At 42.9% G+C, this 26579-nt stretch overlaps 1 protein-coding gene across 2 annotated transcripts in view; it reads left to right on the top strand.

The window, feature by feature from the left end:
• LOC309499866 (uncharacterized protein) overlaps window positions 1-26579 on the top strand; it is a 186291-nt gene that overhangs the window by 61021 nt on the left and 98691 nt on the right. The window contains exon 1 of one of the 2 annotated variants that reach the window (XM_082171346.1): window positions 12817-12871. The exons of the other annotated variant lie outside the window; for it this stretch is intronic. The gene's annotated coding sequence lies outside the window, so the exon portion shown is untranslated. Of the gene's footprint in view, window positions 1-12816; window positions 12872-26579 lie in introns of those variants that run through there. 2 annotated transcript variants of the gene reach the window in all.

Raw genomic sequence — 26579 nt, 5'->3', positions numbered from 1 at the left:
AACACATGGAAAATAGACACAAAAACAGTTCCTCCGGTCCAGATGAGGCCCACACCCTGTAAAATGATTTGTTTTGTTTATGTGGCCCAATTCTGGCCCGGACACTGTAAAGTGACTTGTATTGTTTTATGTGGCCCAGTTCTGGCCCAGACACTGTAAGACAGATCTGGCTGAGACTCGGCTTGGTCCCCGGGCCAGATGTGGTCCAGAAACTACGACATGTAATACATTTTAGCAGGAAAACACAAATTCAAACATTTAAAAAAGATTAAAGGCTTTTATTAAAAAAATAACAAATACACTATAACATGAACATGTATTGACAATGATCAAATAAACTATAAAATGAACATTAACAACCCATTTTAAACAATAACAATAAAAATAACAATAAAAAAAAAAAAAAAATATAGGAAGAAAAAATAACTTTTTTTTAAACAATATTAACAACCCATTTTAAACAACATTAAAAATAATAAAAATAACAATAAAATATATATTTATAATATAGGAAGAAAAAATAAGCTCAGTCACATGCACACACACACAAATAATTCTCACAGTCACATGCACACACACAAATAATTCTCACAGTCACAAACACACAAATAATTCTCAGTCACATGCACACACACACACACAAATAATTCTCAGTCACATGCACGCACACACACACAAATAATTCTGTCACATGCACACACACAAACCACTCACACTCACTCACACACACACACACACACACACAAACCACTCACACTCACTCACACACACACTCACTCACTCACTCACTCACACTCACTCACTCACTCACTCACACACACACACACACACACACACACACACACACACACACACACACACACACACACACACACACAGAGTCACTCACACACACACACACACACACACACACACACACACACACACACACACACACACACACACACACACACACACACACACACACACACACACACACACACACTGACTCACGTACACACACAAATAATTCTCAGTCACACGCACACACACACACATAATTCTCAGTCACATACACACAAATAATTCTGTCACATGCAAACCATTCACACTCACTCACACACACACACACACACACACACACACACACACACACACACACACACACACACACACACACACACACACACACACACACACACACACACACACACACACACACACAAACCTCACTCACATACACACTCTCACACACACTCACTCACTCTCACACTCACTCACTCTCACTCTCTCTCACTCTCACTCTCACACTCTCACACTCACTCTGTCTCACACTCACCTTCACACTCTCACACTCACTCACTCTCACACTCACACTCTCACACTCACTCTCTCACACTCTCACTCTCACACTCACTCTCACACTCACTATCACTATCACACTCACTCACTCTCACTCTCACACTCACTCACTCTCACTCTCACTCTCTCTCACTCTCACACTCACACACACACACACACACACACACACACACACACACACACACACACACACACACACACACACACACACACACACACACACACTCACTCACTCACTCACTCACTCACTCACACTCACTCACTCACTCACTCACTCACACTCACTCACACTCACACACTGAGTCACTCACTCACTCACTCACACACACACACACACACACACACACACACACACACACACACACACACACACACACACACACACACACACACACACACACACACACACACTGACTCACGCACACACACACACAAATAATTCTCAGTCACATGCACACACACACACACATAATTCTCAGTCACATGCACACACACACACACACACACACACACACAAATAATTCTGTCACATGCAAACCACTCACACTCACACACACACACACACACACACACACACACACACACACACACACACACACACACACACACACACACACACACACACACACACACACACACACACAAACCTCACTCACATACACACTCTCACACACACTCACTCACTCTCACACTCTCTCACTCTCACACTCTCACTCTCACTCTCACACTCTCACACTCACTCACTCTCACACTCTCACTCTCACACTCACACTCTCTCACTCTCACACTCACTCTCTCTCACACTCTCACACTCTCACTCTCACACTCTCACACTAAGTCACTCACTCTCACACTCACTCTCACACTAACTCACTCACTCTCACACTCACTCACTCTCACACTCACTCACTCTCACACTCACTCTCACTCTCACTCACACACACACTCACTCTCTCTCACTCTCACACTCTCACTCTCACACTCACACTCACTCTCTCTCACTCTCACCTTCACACTCTCACACTCACTCTCACACTCTCACACTCACTCACTCTCACACTCACACTCACACTCACTCTCACACTCACTCTCACACACACACACACACACACACACACACACACACACACACACACACACACACACACACACACACACACACACACACACACACACACACACACACACACACACACATGTCTGGTTTACTATCTTTGTGGGGACTCTCCATAGACTTAATGGTTTTTAATATTCTATCTCCTTACACTAACCCTACCCCTAAACCTACCCATCACAGAACACTTTCTGCATTTTTACATTTCCAAAAAAACCTCATTCTGTATGATTTATAAGCTTGTTTACCCATGGGGACCTCTATTTAGGTCCCCACTGTGACACGAGTCCCCATGAGTCTGTGTGCATTCAGGTTGAAGTCCTCACCAGGATAGAAAAACAGGTACACACACACACACACACACACACACACACACACACACACACACACACACACACACACACACACACACACACACACACACACACACACACACACACACACACACACACACACACACACACACACTCACTCACTCACTCACACTCACTCACTCACTCACACTCACTCACTCACTCACTCTCACTCTCACACTCACTCTCTCTCACACTCTCACACTCTCACTCTCACACTCTCACACTAACTCACTCACTCTCACACTCACTCTCACACTAACTCACTCACTCTCACACTCACTCACTCTCACACTCACTCTCACTCTCACTCACACACACACTCACTCTCTCTCACTCTCACACTCTCACTCTCACTCTCACACTCACACTCACTCTCTCTCACTCTCACACTCACTCTCACTCTCACTCTCACACTCACTCTCACTCTCACTCTCACTCTCACACTCACTCTCTCACACTCACCTTCACACTCTCACACTCACTCTCACACTCTCACACTCACTCACTCTCACACTCACACTCACACTCACACTCACTCTCACACTCACTCTCACACTCACTCTCACACACACACACACACACACACACACACACACACACACACACACACACACACACACACACACACACACACACACACACACACACACACACACTCACTCACTCACTCACACTCACTCACTCACTCACTCACTCACACTCACTCACTCACACTCACACACTGAGTCACTCACTCACTCTCACACACACACACACACACACACACACACACACACACACACACACACACACACACACACACACACACACACACACACACACACACAAACCTCACTCACATACACACTCTCACACACACTCACTCACTCTCACACTCTCTCACTCTCACACTCTCACTCACTCTCACACTCTCACACTCACACTCTCTCACTCTCACACTCACACTCACTCTCTCTCACACTCTCACTCTCACACTCTCACACTAACTCACTCACACTCACTCTCACACTAACTCACTCACTCACTCTCACACTCTCACTCTCACACTCACACTCTCTCACTCTCACACTCACTCTCTCTCACACTCTCACACTCTCACACTCACACTCACTCTCTCTCACACTCTCACTCTCACACTCTCTCACTCTCACACTCTCACACTCTCACACTCACTCACTCTCACACTCTCACTCTCACACTCACACTCTCTCACTCTCACACTCTCACACTCTCACTCTCACACTCTCACACTAACTCACTCACTCTCACACTCACTCTCACACTAACTCACTCACTCTCACACTCACTCACTCTCACACTCACTCACTCTCACACTCACTCTCACTCTCACTCACACACACACTCACTCTCTCTCACTCTCACACTCTCACTCTCACTCTCACACTCACACTCACACTCACTCTCTCTCACTCTCACACTCTCACTCTCACACTCACTCACTCTCACTCTCACACTCACTCTCTCACACTCACCTTCACACTCTCACACTCACTCTCACACTCTCACACTCACTCACTCTCACACTCACACTCACACTCACACTCACTCTCACACTCACTCTCACACTCACTCTCACACTCACTCTCACACACACACACACACACACACACACACACACACACACACACACACACACACACACACACACACACACACACACTCACTCACTCACTCACACTCACTCACTCACACTCACACACTGAGTCACTCACTCACTCTCACACACACTCACACACACACACACACACACACACACACACACACACACACACAAACCTCACTCACATACACACTCTCACACACACTCACTCACTCTCACACTCTCTCACTCTCACACTCTCACTCTCACTCTCACACTCTCACACTCACTCACTCTCACACTCTCACTCTCACACTCACACTCACACTCTCTCACTCTCACACTCACACTCACTCTCTCTCACACTCTCACTCTCACACTCTCACACTAACTCACTCACTCTGACACTCACTCTCACACTAACTCACTCACTCTCACACTCACTCACTCTCACACTCACTCTCACTCTCACACTCACCTTCACACTCTCACTCTCACACTCACTCACACACTCACTCACTCTCACTCTCACTCTCACACTCACACTCACTTTCTCTCACTCTCACACTCTCACTCTCACACTCACTCTCACACTCACTCTCACTCTCACACTCACTCTCTCACACTCACTTTCACACTCTCACACTCACTCTCACACTCACTCACTCTCACACTCACTCACTCTCACACTCACTCACTCTCACACTCACTCACTCTCACACTCACTCTCACACTCACACTCACTCTCACACTCACTCTCACACTCACTCTCACTCTCACACTCACTCACTCTCACACTCACACACTCACTCTCTCTCACTCTCACACTCTCACTCACACTCACTCACTCACTCACTCTCACTCTCACTCTCACACTCACTCTCACACTCACACACTCTCACTCTCACACTCACTCTCACTCTCACACTCACCTTCACACTCTCACACTCACTCTCACACTCTCTCACTCTCACACTCTCTCACTCTCTCTCACTCTCACTCTCACACTCTCACACTCACTCACTCACTCACTCACTCTCACACTCACACTCACTCACTCTCACTCTCACTCACTCACTCACTCTCACACTCACTCTCACACTCACGCACTCTCACACTCACTCTCACTCACTCACTCTCACTCTCACTCTGACACTCACTCTCACACTCACCTTCACACTCTCACACTCACTCTCACACTCTCACACTCACTCTCACACTCACTCTCACTCACTCTCACACTCACTCTCACTCTCACACTCACTCACTCTCACTCTCTCTCACTCTCTCTCACTCTCACACTCTCACTCACTCACTCTCACTCACACTCACTCTCACACTCACTCTCACACTCTGTGAACAACTTCTTTTTGCAGAAGCCTTCTCTTTCGTCCACCATCTCTATCTGCTGCCAGCTGGAGCCACCTTTTCATGGTCCCCTCGACCTCCATTTCAGCTTTTTCCATTTTTTTTTTTTCCGAACTGCAGCTTTGAAATAAAGGAATAAATATTGTTAAGCATCATTTTTTTTTTTTTACAGTTGCTAGGACCAATTATTCTCTCTCTTTTTTTTTTTTTTTACTCTTCACACTGATGTGCTCTCATCACACTGAGAGCACAACAGTCATGAAAATATGCTCATGTTTTGATGAATGAAAATAGGCTCAAATATTTTTAATTCTAACCTCTAGATATCACACCACTGAACAAGTTGAGAGAAGTTCCAGTTGAGGAAAATGTGTTTTACATTGCAAATATTCTTGATATTGGCTTGTCAACCCTTTGTGTCTACTAACAAATATGTTATATAGAGCAATACACTATAATACTATAAGTCTCTTCTGCTAGCCAAAGCTGCATATTTTGACTGCCTATTTGTTCGATTGCCTCCGCCGCGCGTCGGACATTAATACCTGACAATGGACACCTCGTCGGGCATTAACCCTTACTTGGTTTACAATTAACTAATGTTGTAAGTGAGATTATAAACATTTAGCTGCTTGTAATTTTAAAACAAGCACTTTTGATTTGATTTTTTAATTAACTAAGCTTTTGTTTGCATCCATTTAACGTAACAAAAACAACAACAACAACAACAACAACAACAAAAAAACCTACTGTAACCAAACATTATGTTAGCACTGTTAAAATTAAGGCTTAAAATAATTTAATTATGGCATAATAGAAACAGTGTTAAGGCTTTCTGATATTCCCTGTGCATTCAACATATTCTTTGCAGCTACAATTTACATACTGCACTTTTAAGCCATTTTCTGACATTTGTAAATGTATGATGTCCTTACCAATAACAACATCCTTTAGATGTAGGGCCGCAAGGGATATTTTACCATTTACCCCTTTCCAGTTTATGTTTTTGGCTAAATCATTGGAAAATGTTCGCCGCATTATCTTCCACACAGTGTCCTTTACGTCGAACCCTCCAACCCAGCCCTAGGTTATTAATCTAAGGGAAACACATGCTTCTTATCAATTATCTTCATGTGACATATGAACTGTTAACACTGATAACAAGAGTCCACACCAAATTTAAAATACTGTTATCATTTACCAACCCTCATGTTGGTTCAATCATGTATGGCTTGTTTAAATTAAGAACACAATTGAAGATATTTGAAGAAAGTTTTCAGCAGTTTGTGTCCATACAATGAAGGTTAATAGAAACCATCACTTTAATGATAAAAATGTTTGGTTGAGAAAACTTCTTAACTCACCAGTTTTTATTTGAAATCACTTGATAGCAATTTCTGCTCCAGTCTCTTGAGGCTCTCGAAGTCTTTCACTGGCAAAAGTCCATCTTCAATTTCATAATTTGTTTCCTGGAGTTGCTTTGCATTCAGAATCCGCAGAATAGACTGTTGCTGGTCAAGAATCATTTCTTGTTTCGTCAGCATCTCACGGATTAGTGCTAGAACAGAAATGATAAAAAAATATAACATGAACAATGGTAAAACAAAATTTAAAGGACTACATCATGTGGTGAACCTGTGGCCCTGTGAATGAGATTATGCATAAAGTTTATTATGAAACCAAAATACCAATAAAAAATAAACTGATCTGGAATTAATTCAATGTGCAAACTGTTGTAGTGTCTTTATGGGCCGTGTCATAGGAAATACTAATACTAAATACTATATTGAACTTTTAGCACATCATTCAATATATAGATTTTACTAGTATTGGCACAATAATCTGTTATAAACTTAAATATTTTTAGTTAATAAAGTTTGAAGCAGAAATATTTAAAAAAACGTGTGTATTCTGATAAATTAAATGATTTTGTTCCTGCTATCTCAGATTCTAGAAAACACAGGATGAGATGGAGACTCCCTGTGCGAGCACATGCGAGTTACTGGTGGACTTGTCGGTGAATGGTGAATGGTAGAGATGGTAGATGGTAGATTCGTGAAAATAATTGGATTTACGGGACGCATCATCAGTAGTGTTCCTCTGGGTGATGAGATGTTTCGGCCTTTGACACTATACACCCTCTCCAGAGGCGGCCAGCTCTAGGTTGATCAGACCTCAGCTTGCGTCCCGAGTCCAATTAGCCATGAGAGTCACCTTGTTGTCAAGTGGACATCTCAGGGGACTGTGCATGGCAGAGACGTCCTGTTTCCTGAGTCAAGCCAAAGCCGACTTATCTCCTGGCACACTACTTGGGGGCCCAGCTGGGGTCGTTCCTCTTCAGCCAGAGCCACTGGCTGCTTCTTTCTGCTGCCTCTGATGCAGCTTTAACGGCTGTGCGCTGGTTCTGGCCCTTAATTCCCAAGTCCCTCAGCAGTTTTGTGGTGGATGTTCCCACAAACCCTCTGCACCCAACCTCCACTGGGCGGACTTCCGCGTTCCAGCCACAATGTTTTGCTTCGGCGGCTAGGTCGGCATACCGCAGGTGTTTCCGCTCATATGCCTCCTCCATGGAATCCTCCCAGGGTACGGTGAGTTCGATTATGTATACCTTCTTTATGGAGGGGGACCAGAGCACCAAGTTAGGCCTCAAGGAGGTAGTGGCAATCTCTAAGGGGAACACCAGCTGTTTCCCAATGTCTGCCAGCATCTTCCAGTCGCGCACTAGGCACAGCTGGCTTCTCTTCACGGACGAAGGCAGTTGCCCATGGTGTTGTTGAGGTGTTAGGCATTGGCAGTGACAGGGTGTTGATGCTGGATCGTTTCTCCTCTAGTGTGGCAGCAAGGCTCTTCAAAACTTGGTTGTGGCGCCAAGTGTATCGTCCTTGGGTAAGGCTGGTTTTACACCCAGTGAGTATGTGCCGGAGGGAGGCTGGCCTGGAGCACAGGATGCACCCAGGATCTTCGCCAAACCACTGATGGAGATTAGTTGGTGTTGGGAGGACGTCATATATGGCTCTGATGGTAAAGCTCAAATTCCTCGCTTCCATGGCCCATACATCCCTCCAGCTCAATCTCCTCCTTTCGACACTCTCCCACCGTGTCCACAGACCCTGTTTGCCGAGGGCGACTGCCTTGGCCCATCTTGCCGTTTCCTCCTGACGCCGCACTTCCTCCACCACCATCTTCCTCCGTGCTGGAGCAGTGGCGTTTCTCCAGGCTGGGCGACTAGTTGTTAGTCCAAGGCCTCCTCTTCCTTGCTGAACATTCCCCACAATATCAGCATGTCTAAGAGCTGCTATTGCCTCCTCTACTGCTCTTGCTGGTCTCCACTTGCGCCCAGTAACCAAGGTCGGTGCATTTCCTCTGATCACCGGATCTTTGGATTCGTTCAAGGTCATCTGCAGACGTGTTTTAGCACACTTGAACTCCTCTGTGAGGCTGGTGAGGGGCAGCTTGAGGACACTGTCTCCGTAGAGGCTTATGGTGGTGAGGCAGCGTAGAACTCCAAGCCATCTCTTGATGTGGGCTGTGACTCTTCTCTCCAGCTTCTCTACTGTTGTGATGGGCACCTCATAGACTGCCAGGGGCCACAGCACTCGGGGTAGTAGACCAAACTGGAAGCACCAGGTCTTCAATTTCCCAGGTAGTTGGGTGTTGTCAATCGCCTGTAGGCCTGCATTGATGTCATTACGCAGTTGCTTCACCTGGTCTTTGTCTTTCAGGCTTGCGTCGTATAGCCTTCCGAGGCTTTTGACTGGCTGCTCAGATACAGTGGGGATTGGGTCATCACCGATGAAGAACTGCAAGTCAGTAAGCACTCCCTTCACCACTGAAATGCTGCGTGACTTAGATGGTTTAATCTTCATACGGGCCCAACTGATGTTCTCCTCGAGTTTTCTGTGTAACCTCCTGGTGCATGGAACGGTGGTAGTCAGGGTGGTGATGTCGTCCATGTAGGCTCTGAGGGGAGGGAGGCGCCGACAAGAGCCGAGTCTTTGCCCACCTACAACCCATTTTGAGGCTCGGATGATGATCTCCATCGCCATGGTGAAAGCCAAGGGAGAGACGGTGCATCCGGCCATGATGCCTACTTCCAGGCACTGCCATGAGGTGGTAAACTCAGGCGTAGTGAAGCAGAATTGCAGGTCCTGAAAATAGCCTTTGACCAGGGTTGTGATGGTGTCCGGGATGTTAAAGAACTCAAAAGTAGTCCAGAGGAGCTCATGGGGCACAGAGCCGAAGGCATTTGCAAGGTCCAGGAAGATCACGTGGAGGTCCCTTTTCTCCATCTTTGCCATTTGGATCTGGTGCCAGATCATGCTGGTATGTTCTAAATATATTATGAATATTCAGAATATATTATGAATATAATGTACACAGATGAACCAAAACATTATGACGATCTGCCTAATATGCTGTTGGTCCTCCGCTGAGGCATGGACTCTACGATACCCCTGAAGGTGTGCTCTGGCACCAATCCTTCAAGTCCTGTAGATTGTGAGGTGGAGCTGCCGTGATCAAACTTGTTTGTCCAACACATCCCACAGACGCTCATTTGGATTGAGATCTGGGGAATTTGGAGGCCAAAGCAACACCTTGAACTCGTCATCATGCTCCAAGGTCCAGGTCTGATGCTCACAGGCCCAATGTAGGTGGACAGGGCAGGGGTCATCATAGGCACTCTGACTGGTCTGTGCTATGCAGCCCCATACGCAGAAGAGTACGATGCACTGTGTTATGACAAATTACCCCCAGTCGCTCAGAACTTTATTCCTGCCCATTTATCCTGCATCCAACATTTTGACTACAAGAACTCTAATCTACCCAGAGCTTAATATTTGGCCCTGTTAGAAGATGATCAACGATATTCACTTCACCTGTGACAGCTCATAATGTTCTGGCTCATCAGTGTACAATAAATGTTACATTCCAGAAACCATGTTTATGTCTTACTATTTTTAAATTCTGTGTTATATTTCTTTTAATACTGAAGTAGCCTTTTTTTATGCTCAAGTACATTCTGCTGATAAAAGAAAACATACTTACAGACAATAACTTCAGGAGTAGGAGTCTGAGGAGTCCTTTGGCATCCTTCGGGAGTCTGTTTAGGTTGTTTTGGGATCTTTGGACCTTAAGGAAAATAATGCAAGGGGTAAATGGAAACCGTTAATTTAGATGACATAATTTTGGCCTACACCAACTTACTGGCAATTAGTTCAGTTGACTGCTGAGCTCTGTTTCCACAGAGAGGTATTTCTGGGAACCAGGATCGTGTAGGCTCTAGTGGAGCTGGAGAGGTTTTAAAAAAACAACAAAATAAAATAAAAAAGTCTATGTCTGACATATACCCATAATTTCCTATAGAACCATGTGCTGTATACAGATACACTCACGTTCACATGTGAAATCCTCAGTTGGCCAGATGGCATGGTGACTGGTGAGCATATCTGTAAAGGATATGCTCTTTGTAAGTGTGGGTTGGTCGGGCTGGTGGACTGGTGGAGCAGAAGGAAGGCCTGTGCTAGCCTGCTGTAATTCTGCATCTTCTTCAGAGTCCATCACAAACGAGCTCAACAGTCGAGTGCTTGACCTTTAAAATATATATTTTAAATAAAGTAATTTGTGTCACTTCAGTGCACTGACCAAATCATATAATGTGAAAACCACTTTTTTATGAGACAACAGAAAACAAATATTACAAAAAATATTACACCTACATTTTACGCCTTGCTTTTTTTCGGCCTGGCTCCTCTGCTTCTGACTGAAGGTCAGATTGAACCTCAGCCTCTCGAACCTTCCTCCTTCCTTCCTCATAGTTATCTGTTTAAATAAAAAAGAAAAGTTAAATCTTAAATCACTATAATCATTCCTAAGAATACATGAACTAGAGATATCCAACATACCAGTAGTGAACAGCTCTCTAATCTCCCAGGATACCCAGTCTTGACTTGGCATCACCTGCTGCTTGATTGCGGAGTGTAGGGAGATTCCCTTAACCCTTATGTGCTGTTGGGGATGTTTTCATCCACTATGGGGTATTTTTGAGTCTTAATTTGGCCATAACTTTCTCTGTGTTTCAGCAAATGGAATGATTTTTGGTGACAAATCTTATTTTGACACATATTTTGGGAAAATGCTTTAAAATTTTTCAAAAACTCAACAGTACACTGTGGGCAAATTCACTACCCTTTCGTTATGTTCGTGGCTGAAAACGTCTCGGTTACGTATGTAACCCTCGTTCCCTGAGTAGGGAACGGAGACGTTACGTCGGATGACGACGATTGGGGTTTCGCTTAGAAGCCTATCACCTTCGAGTATATAAAACGAGCCAATGGCAATGAAATGCCATGGGTCTGCGGGATTTGCATAGCGTATCTCCGCCCACCGCAGGGGGTATATAAGGAAGTACGCTGGCAACATGCAGATATGTCTTCGCTGAGGAGTCGAAACTGGACCCAGGCGTTTTTCAGCGATACAGCGGAAGTGGCAGGAAGACGTAACGTCTCCGTTCCCTACTCAGAACGTTGTTTTGTATATCGTTGTTATCTCTTGAAAACAGCACACGTCCAAATGATCTGACGGCGCGGGCGGGTATAGATATATACATAGATGTCGCCTTGGCTACTGCAGTTCATTGGAACGAAACCGTAGCCAAGCGACATCTAGTGTATATATCTATACCCGCCCGCTGGCGGGTATAGATGTATACACTAGATGTCGCCTTCGCTACTGCAGTTCATTGGAACGAAACCGTAGCCAAGGCGACATCTATGTATATATCTATACCCGCCCACGCCGTCAGATCATTTGGACGTGTGCTGTTTTCAAGAGATAACAACGATATAAATACTGTTCGTTTTCTCACACAAACCGCTCATTTCGTGTCTTAGGCCATCAATGTGTACTTATGATGGGGAATTGTTTCATTTGGACGATGGGGAATTGTTTTAATTTGGACTCTGTGCTTGTGTTTTGAGCCAGTGACCATAGACCTGCATTATATGACTGACAGACAAGAACGGTTTGACCTAAAAATATCAAAATTTAAACTACTGCGGAAACAAAGACACCTACATCTTGGATGCCCTTGAGGTAAGCTAAAACATATCAAAAATTAATTTCAAAGTGAACTATCCCTTTAAGATCTTTAGAAGCACATTTGCCGCTGACGGGCTCGGGTGTGCTCTCTCTCGCTCATCTGACGAGCGTGCTGCTTTCTCTGTGCTGTATGAGCTGACTGAAGGGGAGAGACGTGTATCCCAATTAATTGTGCTCTGTATTTCTGCAGAATAAAGATCCTGAGACCTCTTTCATCAGCGTCGTCTTCACTGTATAGAGAACAAACACAACCAGAGTAAAACTGTTACACATACAACTCACTAAAATGCTTTACGAATGACACTAGCAAGCTGTGAGCAAAGTCATTAAGACTTATACACAGAGTTGGACTGGAGAGAATGAAAATAGCCACAGATAACAACATAAAATTGTTGTACACTGGTTCTGACAGCACATTGTGAAGAACCACTGGACCTGTGTATAACAGAAACTGTCGCAATTCTGTTGCTTTCCACCTAAGTCTCTCTGAGATTTGCCTAGGTTTCCTAGCAAAGTCCACAGGAATATAACGTCTCAAGCTAATGAGAGCATCTGAGATCGAAACACTTTGGCGCGCAGACAAACGACAGCGTAAAGGCCCGGAAGCAAGCCATAAATCCAGCAGTTTTCGCATGACACCAAGACATACTAGGTGCATGTAATCATGTGGAAAGCGTGATACCATGCCAATTCCTGCATCTTTAAAAGGTGAAGCTTCAAGATGATGTTCTTCATCCAACATGTTGAGGAAAGACTCATAAGTCCTACACGGGCTGTTGACCTCAGGAAATGTCATTCTGTGGCTAATGTACACGCCAGATTGGATGCACTTATCACAACCTGAATAACCAGTATGTGATTTAATTCCCTTTATGAAAGCTCTAGCTGGAGCATCACAGATGATAGATGTGATTTTTAGGAAAAATTGCTTTCCATTCATGACAAATCCATTGCTTAACTCTTGCAATTCACTGACTAGATCTTTTAAATAGTCGGTTAGTAATGTTGGCTTTGATTTACCACAGAAAAGAGCAATAACAACTGGTTTCTTTGTATAATCCTGCAGTAACCCTAGAATGGGCCAAAACTGCAATGACGAACTTTTGAACAGAGGTAAGCCATCCATGTTCAGCTGAATTTTGAATTCATTCTTATCTGGAACCGAAGACCAGATTTTTTCCAAGGTTTTGGAAAGAGCTTTAACAATACCAAAATAATGATATGTACCACCAGCAACATTTTGGATACTATATGAAGTTGTTGTTTTTAGGAGAGTCCTGCCATCTTTTGGTAGATGAGGATGATGAAGTTTCAGGATACCTAAAAGGGCAGTCAAAGCCACTAAAGACACACCATTACTGACAGCCCAGTTACAAAAAGACTCCCTACATCCTACATCCCATGCCAACATCCTCCTCATGCTTTCCTTCACTCTCTGTCTCAAAAAATACATCATCCTGACTGGCATCGAACCAGCTCGGTTCCTCATCATGCACTGCAGCACCATGATCATCGGTTTCTCCTAAATCATTACCAAACAAAGGGAGCATTACATTGACCTTCTTTACTGCTCTTTTTCTAACATTTCGTCTATCCATGATTTTGTAATGACCTGTTTGTTGCTGGTTCCAGTGTTGACTCTGGAGGAAGAAATGACACACACAAATCCATTAACGCCAAACCAAAACACTATGGCTACGTTCACACTGCAGGCTGAAACGACCCAATTCCGATTTTTTTGCCCCTATGCGACCTGTATCTGATCTTTTCATGACAGTCTGAACGACACAGATCCGATCTTTTCAAATGCGACCCAGGCCACTTGGGTATGTGGTCCAAATCCGATACGTATCCGATCTTTTGCGATGCGACTTCAGTCTGAACGGCCAGGTCGCATGTATCCGACCCGCACGTCATTGATACGCGACAAACGTCATAATTCTGCGTTGAAGTAGGCAGGAATGAGAAGATAAACAACAACTCCTTGCTGCGACTCCGCACCCACACGTTTCTCTGTACTGACGTTGCTACCACTGTTCCACAAAACGCCATGGCCAAAAACCCTGCTCTCCTCCTCCTTTTTAATTTTCTTCTTAAAACGAGAAGATTGTAATTGTGCTGGCTCCGTTGGGAAAATAACTTTAATATCGCTAAACGAGCTCCACTGTTGACATCCATGTTTAGCTACTTCCGCAAACAACAAGTGACGTCATTGGCCCATTCATAAAACGCTGTATATGAGCCAGAGCGAGTACAACTGCTTTTAGCCGACACTGGCCCATTCATAAAACGCCGTATATGAGCCAGCGCGAGTACAACTGCTTTTAGCTGACACTGGCCCATTCATAAAACGCCGTAGCCTATATGAGCCAGCGCGACAACTGCTTTTAGCCGACACTGGCCCATTCATAAAACGCTGTATATGAGCCAGCGCGAGTACCACTGCTTTTAGCCGACACGGCGTTTGTAAATCGGACACTAGATACCCCGAGAGATTGTCTGGAGGAGTTGTGTTCTTTCCATTCCCAAAGCCGAAAACACAACGTGAGCGATGCCTACAATGGATAAAACAGTGTGGACGGCCCCACTCCCAGTTAAATGTGTCGAACATTACGAAGCATAAATACGTCTGCTGGCTGTGGTGTCGATGGCTACTTAAAGTTTTTTTTTTTTTTTTTTTTTTTTTTTTTCTGACCTGAAAAACTATCCTATCTGTTACTCAAAAAACATAATATTGTCTGAACCGCGAGTTTTATGATCCGTTGCCCCACTAATAAATATTATGGTCTCAACCGCGAGTTTTGTGATCTGTTGTCCCCCTAATAAATATTATGGTAAGTGCATTATGAAAGACAAGCAATGAAAGTTATTTAGATGCAAATTAAGGCTATGTCTGGTTAATCAGTTATTGTGTGATTTCGTTTATTGTGCGTTGTCACCTTGAAGCATGAATTTGAGAAAGAACACGTACTTTTGTCAATGATATAAGTTATAGCTAAAAGATTGTAAAAGCTTTCAGTTCACCCTGCCTAATTGTAGTTGAAAAGTCAAATTAAGCTTGATTAATGATATACTGTGACTGATCAGATAAACTACAGCATCGAGAATATAACTCCCATGTGTTTTGCAGCATTTAAAATTTTTGTCATAGTGTGTTATGCAAAAAAACACATAAGAAATTATTGCTGACAGCACTTTTATTTTCAGAGAGTTTTTTCTTTCACACAAAAACACAACAGTGAGTGTCTTTCAATGCTTTTAAACACTTGTTTTCTTGTTCTTTGTCATATCACAAATTATGTGTATGAACACCGGTAGCTGCTAAGCATTAGCCTCAATAGAGACGTAGATAGTAGTCGTGTCTCCTTCATTGCGTATTTTTATATTCTGAATATATCCCTCCACTGCATACTGTAACCCCTTTTGCCTCGATCTGGAGGATATCGCGGAGGTATTGCTCCAAAAATGGTCACTGACACGCACGGGTATACCTCTTCCCGTCATGGCAATCTGTTGCGCTGGTCGTGTTTGACCATTTGTTTGTCGGACGTAGCAACAGTAACTAAGGGGGGCGGGGCTCGGCGAAAGGTCAATTGTTCCTCCCGAAAATGAAATCTTCTGCAGACTGCAGATCTCCGGCCGAGTCCTAGGATTTAACCGGCAAAACTTTTTCTTTTTTCTGACGGCTGAGTTCCATAATTCTTGTTGTGGCCCGACTGTGACAAAACGAACTCGGGCCGACGGTAAATACACACAGCTGTACACCGAGTACGGACCTGACACTAGCCTACAACTGCTTTTAGCCGACACTGGCCCATTCATAAAACGCCGTAGCCTATATGAGCCAGCGCAAGTACCACTGCTTTTAGCCGACACTGGCCCATTCATAAAACGCTGTATATGAGCCAGAGCGAGTACAACTGCTTTTAGCCGACACTGGCCCATTCATAAAACGCCGTATATGAGCCAGAGCGAGTACAACTGCTTTTAGCCGACACTGGCCCATTCATAAAACGCTGTATATGAGCCAGAGCGAGTACAACTGCTTTTAGCCGACACTGGCCCATTCATAAAACGCCGTATATGAGCCAGCGCGAGTACAACTGCTTTTAGCTGACACTGGCCCATTCATAAAACGCCGTAGCCTATATGAGCCAGCGCGACAACTGCTTTTAGCCGACACTGGCCCATTCATAAAACGCCGTAGCCTATATAAGCCAGCGCGAGTACCACTGCTTTTAGCCGACACTGGCCCATTCATAAAACGCTGTATATGAGCCAGAGCGAGTACAACTGCTTTTAGCCGACACTGGCCCATTCATAAAACGCCGTATATGAGCCAGCGCGAGTACAACTGCTTTTAGCTGACACTGGCCCATTCATAAAACGCCGTAGCCTATATAAGCCAGCGCGACAACTGCTTTTAGCCGACACTGGCCCATTCATAAAACGCCGTAGCCTATATGAGCCAGCGCGACAACTGCTTTTAGCCGACACTGGCCCATTCATAAAACGCCGTAGCCTATATAAGCCAGCGCGCGTACCACTGCTTTTAGCCGACACTGGCCCATTCATAAAACGCCGTAGCCTATATAAGCCAGCGCGCGTACCACTGCTTTTAGCCGACACTGGCCCATTCATAAAACGCTGTATATGAGCCAGAGCGAGTACAACTGCTTTTAGCCGACACTGGCCCATTCATAAAACGCCGTAGCCTATATGAGCCAGCGCGAGTACAACTGCTTTTAGCTGACACTGGCCCATTCATAAAACGCCGTAGCCTATATGAGCCAGCGCGACAACTGCTTTTAGCCGACACTGGCCCATTCATAAAACGCCGTAGCCTATATAAGCCAGCGCGCGTACCACTGCTTTTAGCCGACACTGGCCCATTCATAAAACGCTGTATATGAGCCAGAGCGAGTACAACTGCTTTTAGCCGACACTGGCCCATTCATAAAACGCCGTATATGAGCCAGCGCGAGTACAACTGCTTTTAGCTGACACTGGCCCATTCATAAAACGCCGTAGCCTATATGAGCCAGCGCGACAACTGCTTTTAGCCGACACTGGCCCATTCATAAAACGCCGTAGCCTATATAAGCCAGCGCGCGTACCACTGCTTTTAGCCGACACTGGCCCATTCATAAAACGGCGTATATGAGCCAGCGCGAGTACAACTGCTTTTAGCTGACACTGGCCCATTCATAAAACGCCGTAGCCTATATGAGCCAGCGCGACAACTGCTTTTAGCCGACACTGGCCCATTCATAAAACGCCGTAGCCTATATAAGCCAGCGCGCGTACCACTGCTTTTAGCCGACACTGGCCCATTCATAAAACGCCGTAGCCTATATAAGCCAGCGCGCGTACCACTGCTTTTAGCCGACACTGGCCCATTCATAAAACGCTGTATATGAGCCAGAGCGAGTACAACTGCTTTTAGCCGACACTGGCCCATTCATAAAACGCCGTAGCCTATATGAGCCAGCGCGAGTACAACTGCTTTTAGCTGACACTGGCCCATTCATAAAACGCCGTAGCCTATATGAGCCAGCGCGACAACTGCTTTTAGCCGACACTGGCCCATTCATAAAACGCCGTAGCCTATATAAGCCAGCGCGCGTACCACTGCTTTTAGCCGACACTGGCCCATTCATAAAACGCTGTATATGAGCCAGAGCGAGTACAACTGCTTTTAGCCGACACTGGCCCATTCATAAAACGCCGTATATGAGCCAGCGCGAGTACAACTGCTTTTAGCTGACACTGGCCCATTCATAAAACGCCGTAGCCTATATGAGCCAGCGCGACAACTGCTTTTAGCTGACACTGGCCCATTCATAAAACGCCGTAGCCTATATGAGCCAGCGCGAGTACACTCAAAAAAATAAATTGTTGAATGAACAGATTTAATCGTAGCACCCATTATGCATCTAATCAAATCAAGTAAACTTGGAAAGCTTTGAATATTTTAATTGAACACAATATTGATTTGTAGATTAAACATGATTTTAATATGTCAATGCAACTTCTCTACAACTAATTGAATCAAAATGTTTGTATTGTGTTAGACTAATCAAATTTATTCTCATACACTCAAAGCACTTCCATTCAACAAAATTCTGCCTTGTTACATCAAATAGTTAATGTCTTGTTCATGTATGATTTTGGTAGTTTAATGAATATCTATAGCTACATCGTAGGCTGTGTGTAGCGCGCATACCCTTCGGCGTACCCTGACGTGCACCTCTCCAAAAATGTAACAACGCGTCAACTCTACGCGGACACAAGCGCTGTGATTGGTCTGCTAGGATCGCTCCCTGGGGATTCACATGCTCCCTAGGTGCGCGTCAACGCGGACAACGACACAGAAGTATAAATTAAAACCAACACGTTGCCTACGGCGTATAGGCTCCGGCGTAGGTCCGACGCAGAAGTATAATGAGGCCTTAATTGCGCGTCAACGTGGACAACGACGCAGAAGTATAAATGAAAACCAACGCGTAGTCTATAGCGTATAGAGACTCCGGCGTAGGTCCGACGCAGAAGTATAAATCAGCCTTAAGCATGACATTACCAAAACTTCAGTAATCTATAAAAAAAAAAAAAGTACAGAAAACATGCAAACAATTTAAAAATTGTATTTTATTTTATTTGAGCTCAGGTTCAAACAGTATATCAGTCCAAATAACAGAGCACAAGCCTGTGCAATGCTACTCATTACACTGAGGACTTCCACATCTTCAATTAGGACACCAATGTCTGCTGGGTAATTGTCAGACAGCGCTCCCCCACAGTTTGCACCAAGGTACTTTGTGACTCAATGTCTGAATCCTGTGGGACGAAATACATGAAAGATCACAAACAAAAATTAGCTCAAATATTGATCACAAGAATTGCATATTATACACTCACTGGCCGCTTCATTAGGTACACATGTTAAGTAAACGTCAATCTGATACAGGAAAATGTATTCTACATTTAAGAGGTTATAATTTCTCAGGTTTTAAGTTGAAACTGTCAGAAAGGTGATAATTCTACTATATTTATTATTGAGGTCACAGTGGGTGCTGGGCTGTCATTGCAGTGCATTATATTATAAGATTGTTATAATTTATTTGGCCACCATATTTAAAATGATTGAGGTGGCTAAAACATTAGAACCATCTTAGAATACAATGCACTGCAATAAAACAAAAGCATGCATATACAGTTTCTGATGCCATTTCTTTTTTTATGTAAATTAAGCCCCAAGAGAGCTCAACCGATATGAAAAAAAAAAAAAAAAAGTACTTAGTGCATCAACCAATTCACATAATAACTTTGTCATGGTGTACCCTCAGTTTCCTATAAATTAACAATTTGTCCAGCTCAGTTATTTGACAAAGTTATGTGTTCTCTTATGTCACATGTTTGTTGTGGCAAATAGGGAAAAACTCGGCCCAAGTACAGATTCAATGGGTTTTTGAAGCTGTGATTTCTCATCAACTCACCATTTATGCCTTCACTAGTTTTTCAGGGTCTTCTTTCAAGTAAGTGCACAGAGACTTGATGACACAGGCTCTTCGGGTATGCAGTGTCATCCTGTGGGGTGGGGACAAGATTAACTCAAATTTAAATATACACAAACATAATGATTGCCACTTACAAAACAATGGTATAGTTTATAATGCTTAAGTAACTTGTACCTACAACTCTCCTTTGCAACACACTGCCACATACATGTCCCTGAAAGAGAAAGAAAAGGAAAGTACAGTAATCAAGGATATTTAGTTATACATTACTGCATGTGAGTGTTAAGAAAAACTACTTACCATGTAAAAAAGGTGAGGTTCACACCAGAAGAGCAAGGGGCCAGCCGCCAGCTTTATATTGTGATGCATTTCTTTTTTTTGTATGAAGAAAAGGAAAATTTTCACTGTGAAAAAAAAAGTGTCTAAAAGTTAATCTGCAAAACTGCAACTTATTTACCCTAATGTGTATGCTAAGGCCAGAAAACAGAAAAACACATAACACAAGCAGTATTCTCTTAATTTCAAAGACTGACAGTTAAAAACTGGGCCAAAGAAAATACCACTACTGGCTGTTGTTACTAAATATCAAGTGTTTTACTTATATTAATAACCACATTCCCTGAATAAAAACAAGCATACCTATTCCATCATGACTTTAATTATAAACTATTCCTTTTGTTAGGACATTGATTTTATAGGACATCATAGATTTTACTTGACAATTTTTGCATACTGTATTCGATAAACTGGGTAGCATGTGGCATTTTGGAACTATGTTTGAAAAGACAGAAATGTCTAGTTACAGAACGTTCAAAGTAATATTTTTTCTGATATAACGTTACACATGAAGGGCCAGGCCAACATTAGTTAATTTAGATAATAACAACAAGAGTCCCTCCGTTGGCACACTCTCAGCAAAATCTCAAAAGAGAAATAAATAAAGCTCTAAACGTTAACATGAAAGGAGAGATGAGAAGTGCACATTGATTCAACATTAAATTCTGTTGTTTCTGATGAAACCGGTAGATTGCGTAAATATACACCGGGTATGTCGTAAAAATTTCACATTAGGCATAAACCAGCTAACGTCAGACTAACTTACAAATAGAAAAAAAAAACGAGTGCATGGTGTGTTCGACTGCATTCACTTTAATGTTATCTCCTGTTTTACCCTCCCATGGTTGAGGTAGAGTTCAGGTTTAACGTGGGTTATGTAGTATATATATATATATATATTGAAGTAGAAGACCTTTTTTTTGTAATAATTTTATTAAGTTGCTGTATTTTTGTATTTTGTCAATCATTTTTGCAGTGATTTTTTCAGTAAAGTTAACAAAATATCAGCAACAGCCCTCTTCAGTTTAGAGTGAATATTTGTGTTTCATTTAAAGTGTTATGTATTCTGATAACACCAAAATAATTAAAATGATGTAGTGCCTTGTGCAAAAATAAACAAATTATTAGTAAAACACACCCCTCTGCTTGATGCAGTACTTGCATCAACTAGTAGCATCATACTTGAAACTAGTAGCATAGAAAATGTTTTCAAAACATGCACATGTTTTATTGTGGAATGGTTTCCTTTGCTGCTCTATAAACCTAGTGAATACTAAGGAGACCATGGTTTCTGTGTGAACTGATTATTTTGTAGACATCTTTTGAAAATGAAACAATTGCGTGAGTTTGAGGAAGATAAAATTAATTAACTTTTTTAAGTAATTTTTTTAAAAGGAAGTCAGAGTTGCGTAAATATATATATACTTTTTTGTTTAAAAAAAGTGTAGATCATTCTGGTGAATGATCGCGTTTGCATACTATATGGACACTATGAGTCACCGTACTGGAGGAAGCGCGCATGCGCATTAGTTCTGCCCGCGCTCGTGTTATTCCCCCGCGGAGTTGAAGTTGCTAGTTTAGCATGTTGCCTGTGGCCGTATAAGTTGATTGTATGCAACAGAGGTTTATTTAATAAACATATCTGGCTTGGATTCATGGACTCCTCACTCATTTCTACAAAAAGAAAAAAAAATACGTAATTATGAGAAATGCCCTTAATTTCACTTGAGCCCCTGCCCCTCAAAATGTCTGTGCACGTCCCTGGCCCTGGCGTTATGCCCAGATTATGTCCTTCCTCCTTTATCACGCCACGAAGGACAACCTCCAACCTTACTGAGACAGAGAGAGAGACCCAGGAGGGAGAGGGAGAGACCCAGGAGAGAGAGAGAGAGAGAGAGAGAGAGAGTCACAGATACAGATCACACACAGGAGAGCGTGCGCCCATACGAAATAGAGGGTACACCAGACCTGTCAGGGGAGCGCAGGCGTAGGCGGCGGGTTGTCTCTGCAAGCCCCTCAGCGTTTGAGCAGACGATTGTGAATGCAATAGAATCTGCCAATCAACCACCAACACAGGAGAAAGACCCAGACCAGGCCTTCTTGGACAGCCTGCTCCCCGCCCTAAAAAGGATGTCCATCCAAAAAAACACTGCTACGAAGCTGAAAATGCACCAGATGATATATGAAGCCTCTTAGGGCGATGCTGTTGGCTGTCATTCATCATTTCCACTGAATGGGCGTAACACCCTGTTATAAACCCTGAATGGGCGTACACCCTGTTATAAAAGTGACGCAGACCGGAAGCGGGGGAGAGAGAAGGAGGGAGTTGATTCATTTTGTTTGGCCACACAGGGTTGTTGGTATGTGTTGTTTTTGTTTTCTGATTCTTTAATCTTTTCAATTGTTTTAATTAAGAGTTTGTTTTCTCTCAGAGGTTTGTTGTTTTCGAAGCATGTAAAAACTAGGGCTGCACAATATATCGCAAAATTATCGCTATCGCAATAATGGTATATGCGATATCCGTATCGCAGAGAGGTGCAATAAATTGCATTTATTTTATGTGCCAAGCATGTGTATGAAGCATGCATGCATAGGTTGTTTATCCAAATACGACCAATCAAATAGGGCCTTACTATCTTTATACCCGCCTCCACAGTAGGTGCTATTATGCTATTGGCTAGATCGGGCCCAAAGAGGAACCTGGTGGCTCAGAGCAGAGAATGGAAAATAAAAACTAATGGTGGGAGTAGAGACAAGCGACTGTTATAAAGACTTCAGATGCCCAACAGCTATGAAGAGACAGTGCCAACTCCTGCGAAGATTTCAGATGACACACACACTGAATCAACATGCACCAATGCTACATTTTTCTAAATGTCATAATCATGTGTTAACAAAAAAGTATTCATTACTTCAATGAGCTCATTGTTTCTGTCTTTAATTATTACATTGTTTAAATTCATATTCTTTTGCTAACTGTGATTTTGTACATTTCTGAAAAAAATAACTTAGACATTTTCCTCTGATAACAGATCACTCTAATTGTAATGTGGACACAAAAGTAAAGTCTGTAAAGCTGCTTTGAAATGATGTGTAATGTGAAAATTACTATACAGATAAATGTGAATTTAATTTAATTGAAATTGACAACTGGGTATCGGTATCTGGAACTCGAAGAACATAACAGAACTTTTTTTTAAGTTGAAGTATTCATAAGGTAAGGTAAGGTAAGGTCATTTATTTATAAAGCACAATTAAAAACAACTGGTAGTTGACCAATGTGCTGTACAATTTGTAGAAACATGCAAAGAGCGAATGTACAAAACATTTATACAGTGTAATACATAAATATAACTACTCTCACAAAGCAAACAAGCTACCAACATATCAGCAATTAGAGTTAGACAAAAACGCCAGAGAAAAAAAGATGAGTTTTTAAACGAGATTTAAAAGATACCACTGAGGAGGCAGTTCTAATATGCAAAGGGAAACTATTCCAGAGTTTCGGAGCCATCACTGAAAAAGAACGATCACCCCAAAATTTGCGTCTAGACCTTGGGACAATTAAGAGTTTCTGGTCAGAAGACCTAAGTGATCTTGATGGTGAGTATATCTGCAACAAATCTGAGAGATAGGGTGGTGCCATATGTAAATGACCGCAAAATATGTATGTGTGTGTGTCCCTTTAAACGTGTTGTGTGCGCGCACGCACGCTCTCTACGTAACGTAAGCTGTAACTCAGGGAGAAGAAAGAGGTGCGGACGAGGGGCACATTGTGGTTCTCACGTGGTGTTTACAAAAGTTTGAAATATATATTGTAAAAGGTGGATGCACTTTACGTTTTGGTTCTTTTAGTACCCCCTTTGGCAAGCGGAGCGAGGTATGTGTCTTTATTGTGTGTTTGCATGTTGTATTTTAAAGTAATATATAATTTCGTATGGCACGTGTTATTTGTTGAGCTCTTTTGGTTAATTTCTCATGTATGTAATAATTTATTTGCCTTTTGGGTATCTGTAAATGTGTATTTGTTTAAGTAATCTGTCATTTGTACATACGTTTTTTATTTATGAGTATATTGTTTCTTTATGTAGTTTCACGGTGCTACAACACAACGTTTATCGAAGTCACGGTTAATGGCGCTCAAAGCGAGCGGAATAAAGAAGATTAAGCACCCGTCGAAACTCTCTGTCTCGTTTGTCGACGCCGAGGGGCTGCTACAGTGAAACTCGTCGCTTATCGGGACTCTGCATCGCTTCGCTGCTGCCCTGTTCGAGAGAGTTCATCACAACGCCGCACGAGGATCAGCACGGCACTGCGGACGTCTGCGCAGTCACAGCGGATCGTGACGTCATTATAACTGCTTAAAGGGAAAGATCGCAAGGTGGTAGCAAGGCACCGTTTAACATTACAGATGAGATTGAGACTGTGAGTTAAATCGTATTCCCACGTGAGCTGCATCCATTCATTTGAACTCTGTAAGTTGACATGTTCAAATGGAAAGGAGAATTTTTTTTGAACTATTAAATTGAAGGATAAAACTACAAGAGACATTTAAATTGAATAAGTCAAATCACAAGAAAATATTCAAGTTTACTTGATTATTTAAAGACTATAAAAAACTTGTGTGTTAAATTTGAACGTTGATTGTTGAAGATTTATCTTGGAAATTTAAAAAGTCATACACAAAGAGTACATTTAACTTTATTACTGTTTGTAAACACTGAAATTTCTGATCTATTACAAGGGAAATAATTAAATGTTAAAAGTGTTTACAGTTATGCATTTGTGTTGATTCTCATTGCTAATATTTTGAGTGCTTACATTTTAGAGGTCTGATGGAAATGTTATCACTTATAGCTTAAGTTGCCCAGTTTAAAGAAGCAAACAACATTAAAGAGGCCATGGAAAACCCACCTGTAAAGGAAGTTGAATCAGTTGAGGAGATGCCACTTCCAGCTGAAGAAATAAGTAACCCACCAGTGCAACAGATCAGAGCAAGTTCACGTGAAAGAAGCTTAACAGAGAAAGGTCGAGAGATGCATGAGCTCGAAGCAAAGAAACAGGAAAGGTCCTTCCATAAGACATATGAGTCCTGGAAGCAGGCTGCAAGAGAGGCTAGATCAAATTTGAAAACATTCTGTACACGTGAAGACCTGGAGCAAATACAGCAGGACATTCAAGGCAGACATGATTCAGTCTATCAGCGTTATGAACCGATTCTGCGTAACCACACTACTACTCCAGACATTGTTAAACGTATGGATGCTTGCGCTGCACTAACTGCAGAGATCACTGATCTTGTCAGTAAACGACTGGAAACATTTAATGAAAGTTACAACGACGAACTTGTGAAGGAAAGAGTAAGGCAGGTGCTGAATAAGGATGAATATGGATCCGTCTTTGGATGTACAGTAACAAACACAGTCGTTTCAGAGTCATCACTGGGATCCGATAACCAATCAAAGACTTCTAAAGTCTCAAGTAAGCGTGCTGATGCACAGGCAGAATTTGCAGCGAAACTAGAACAAGCTAAAGCTTTACAAGAAATTCACAATCAACAAGCTAAGCTTGATAAGATGGAGCATGACTGGAAGCTTTGTGAATCGAGAATGTTAGCGGAGATAAAGCAGAAGGAGGCTGAAATGCAGTTAAGGCTAGTGGAGGAAAAGAAGCGGCTACAACAGCTACAAGTTGACAAAGACGTTAAAGTAGCAGCAGCTCGTGTCAAAGTGTGTAACGATTTGGAAGGCAACCTTCATTGCTGTGAAGATGACGAAGGCCCTAGCATTCACACTGGCTGCCAAAGGACAGAGCTTACATCTCAACTGAACCCGGAAGCACAATTGTTC

The sequence above is a fragment of the Leuciscus leuciscus genome (assembly GCF_965113295.1).
Source record: "Leuciscus leuciscus genome assembly, chromosome: 1".
In the NCBI taxonomy this organism is placed as follows: Eukaryota; Metazoa; Chordata; class Actinopteri; order Cypriniformes; family Leuciscidae; genus Leuciscus; species Leuciscus leuciscus.
This window is presented reverse-complemented; position numbering and strand designations above follow the sequence as displayed.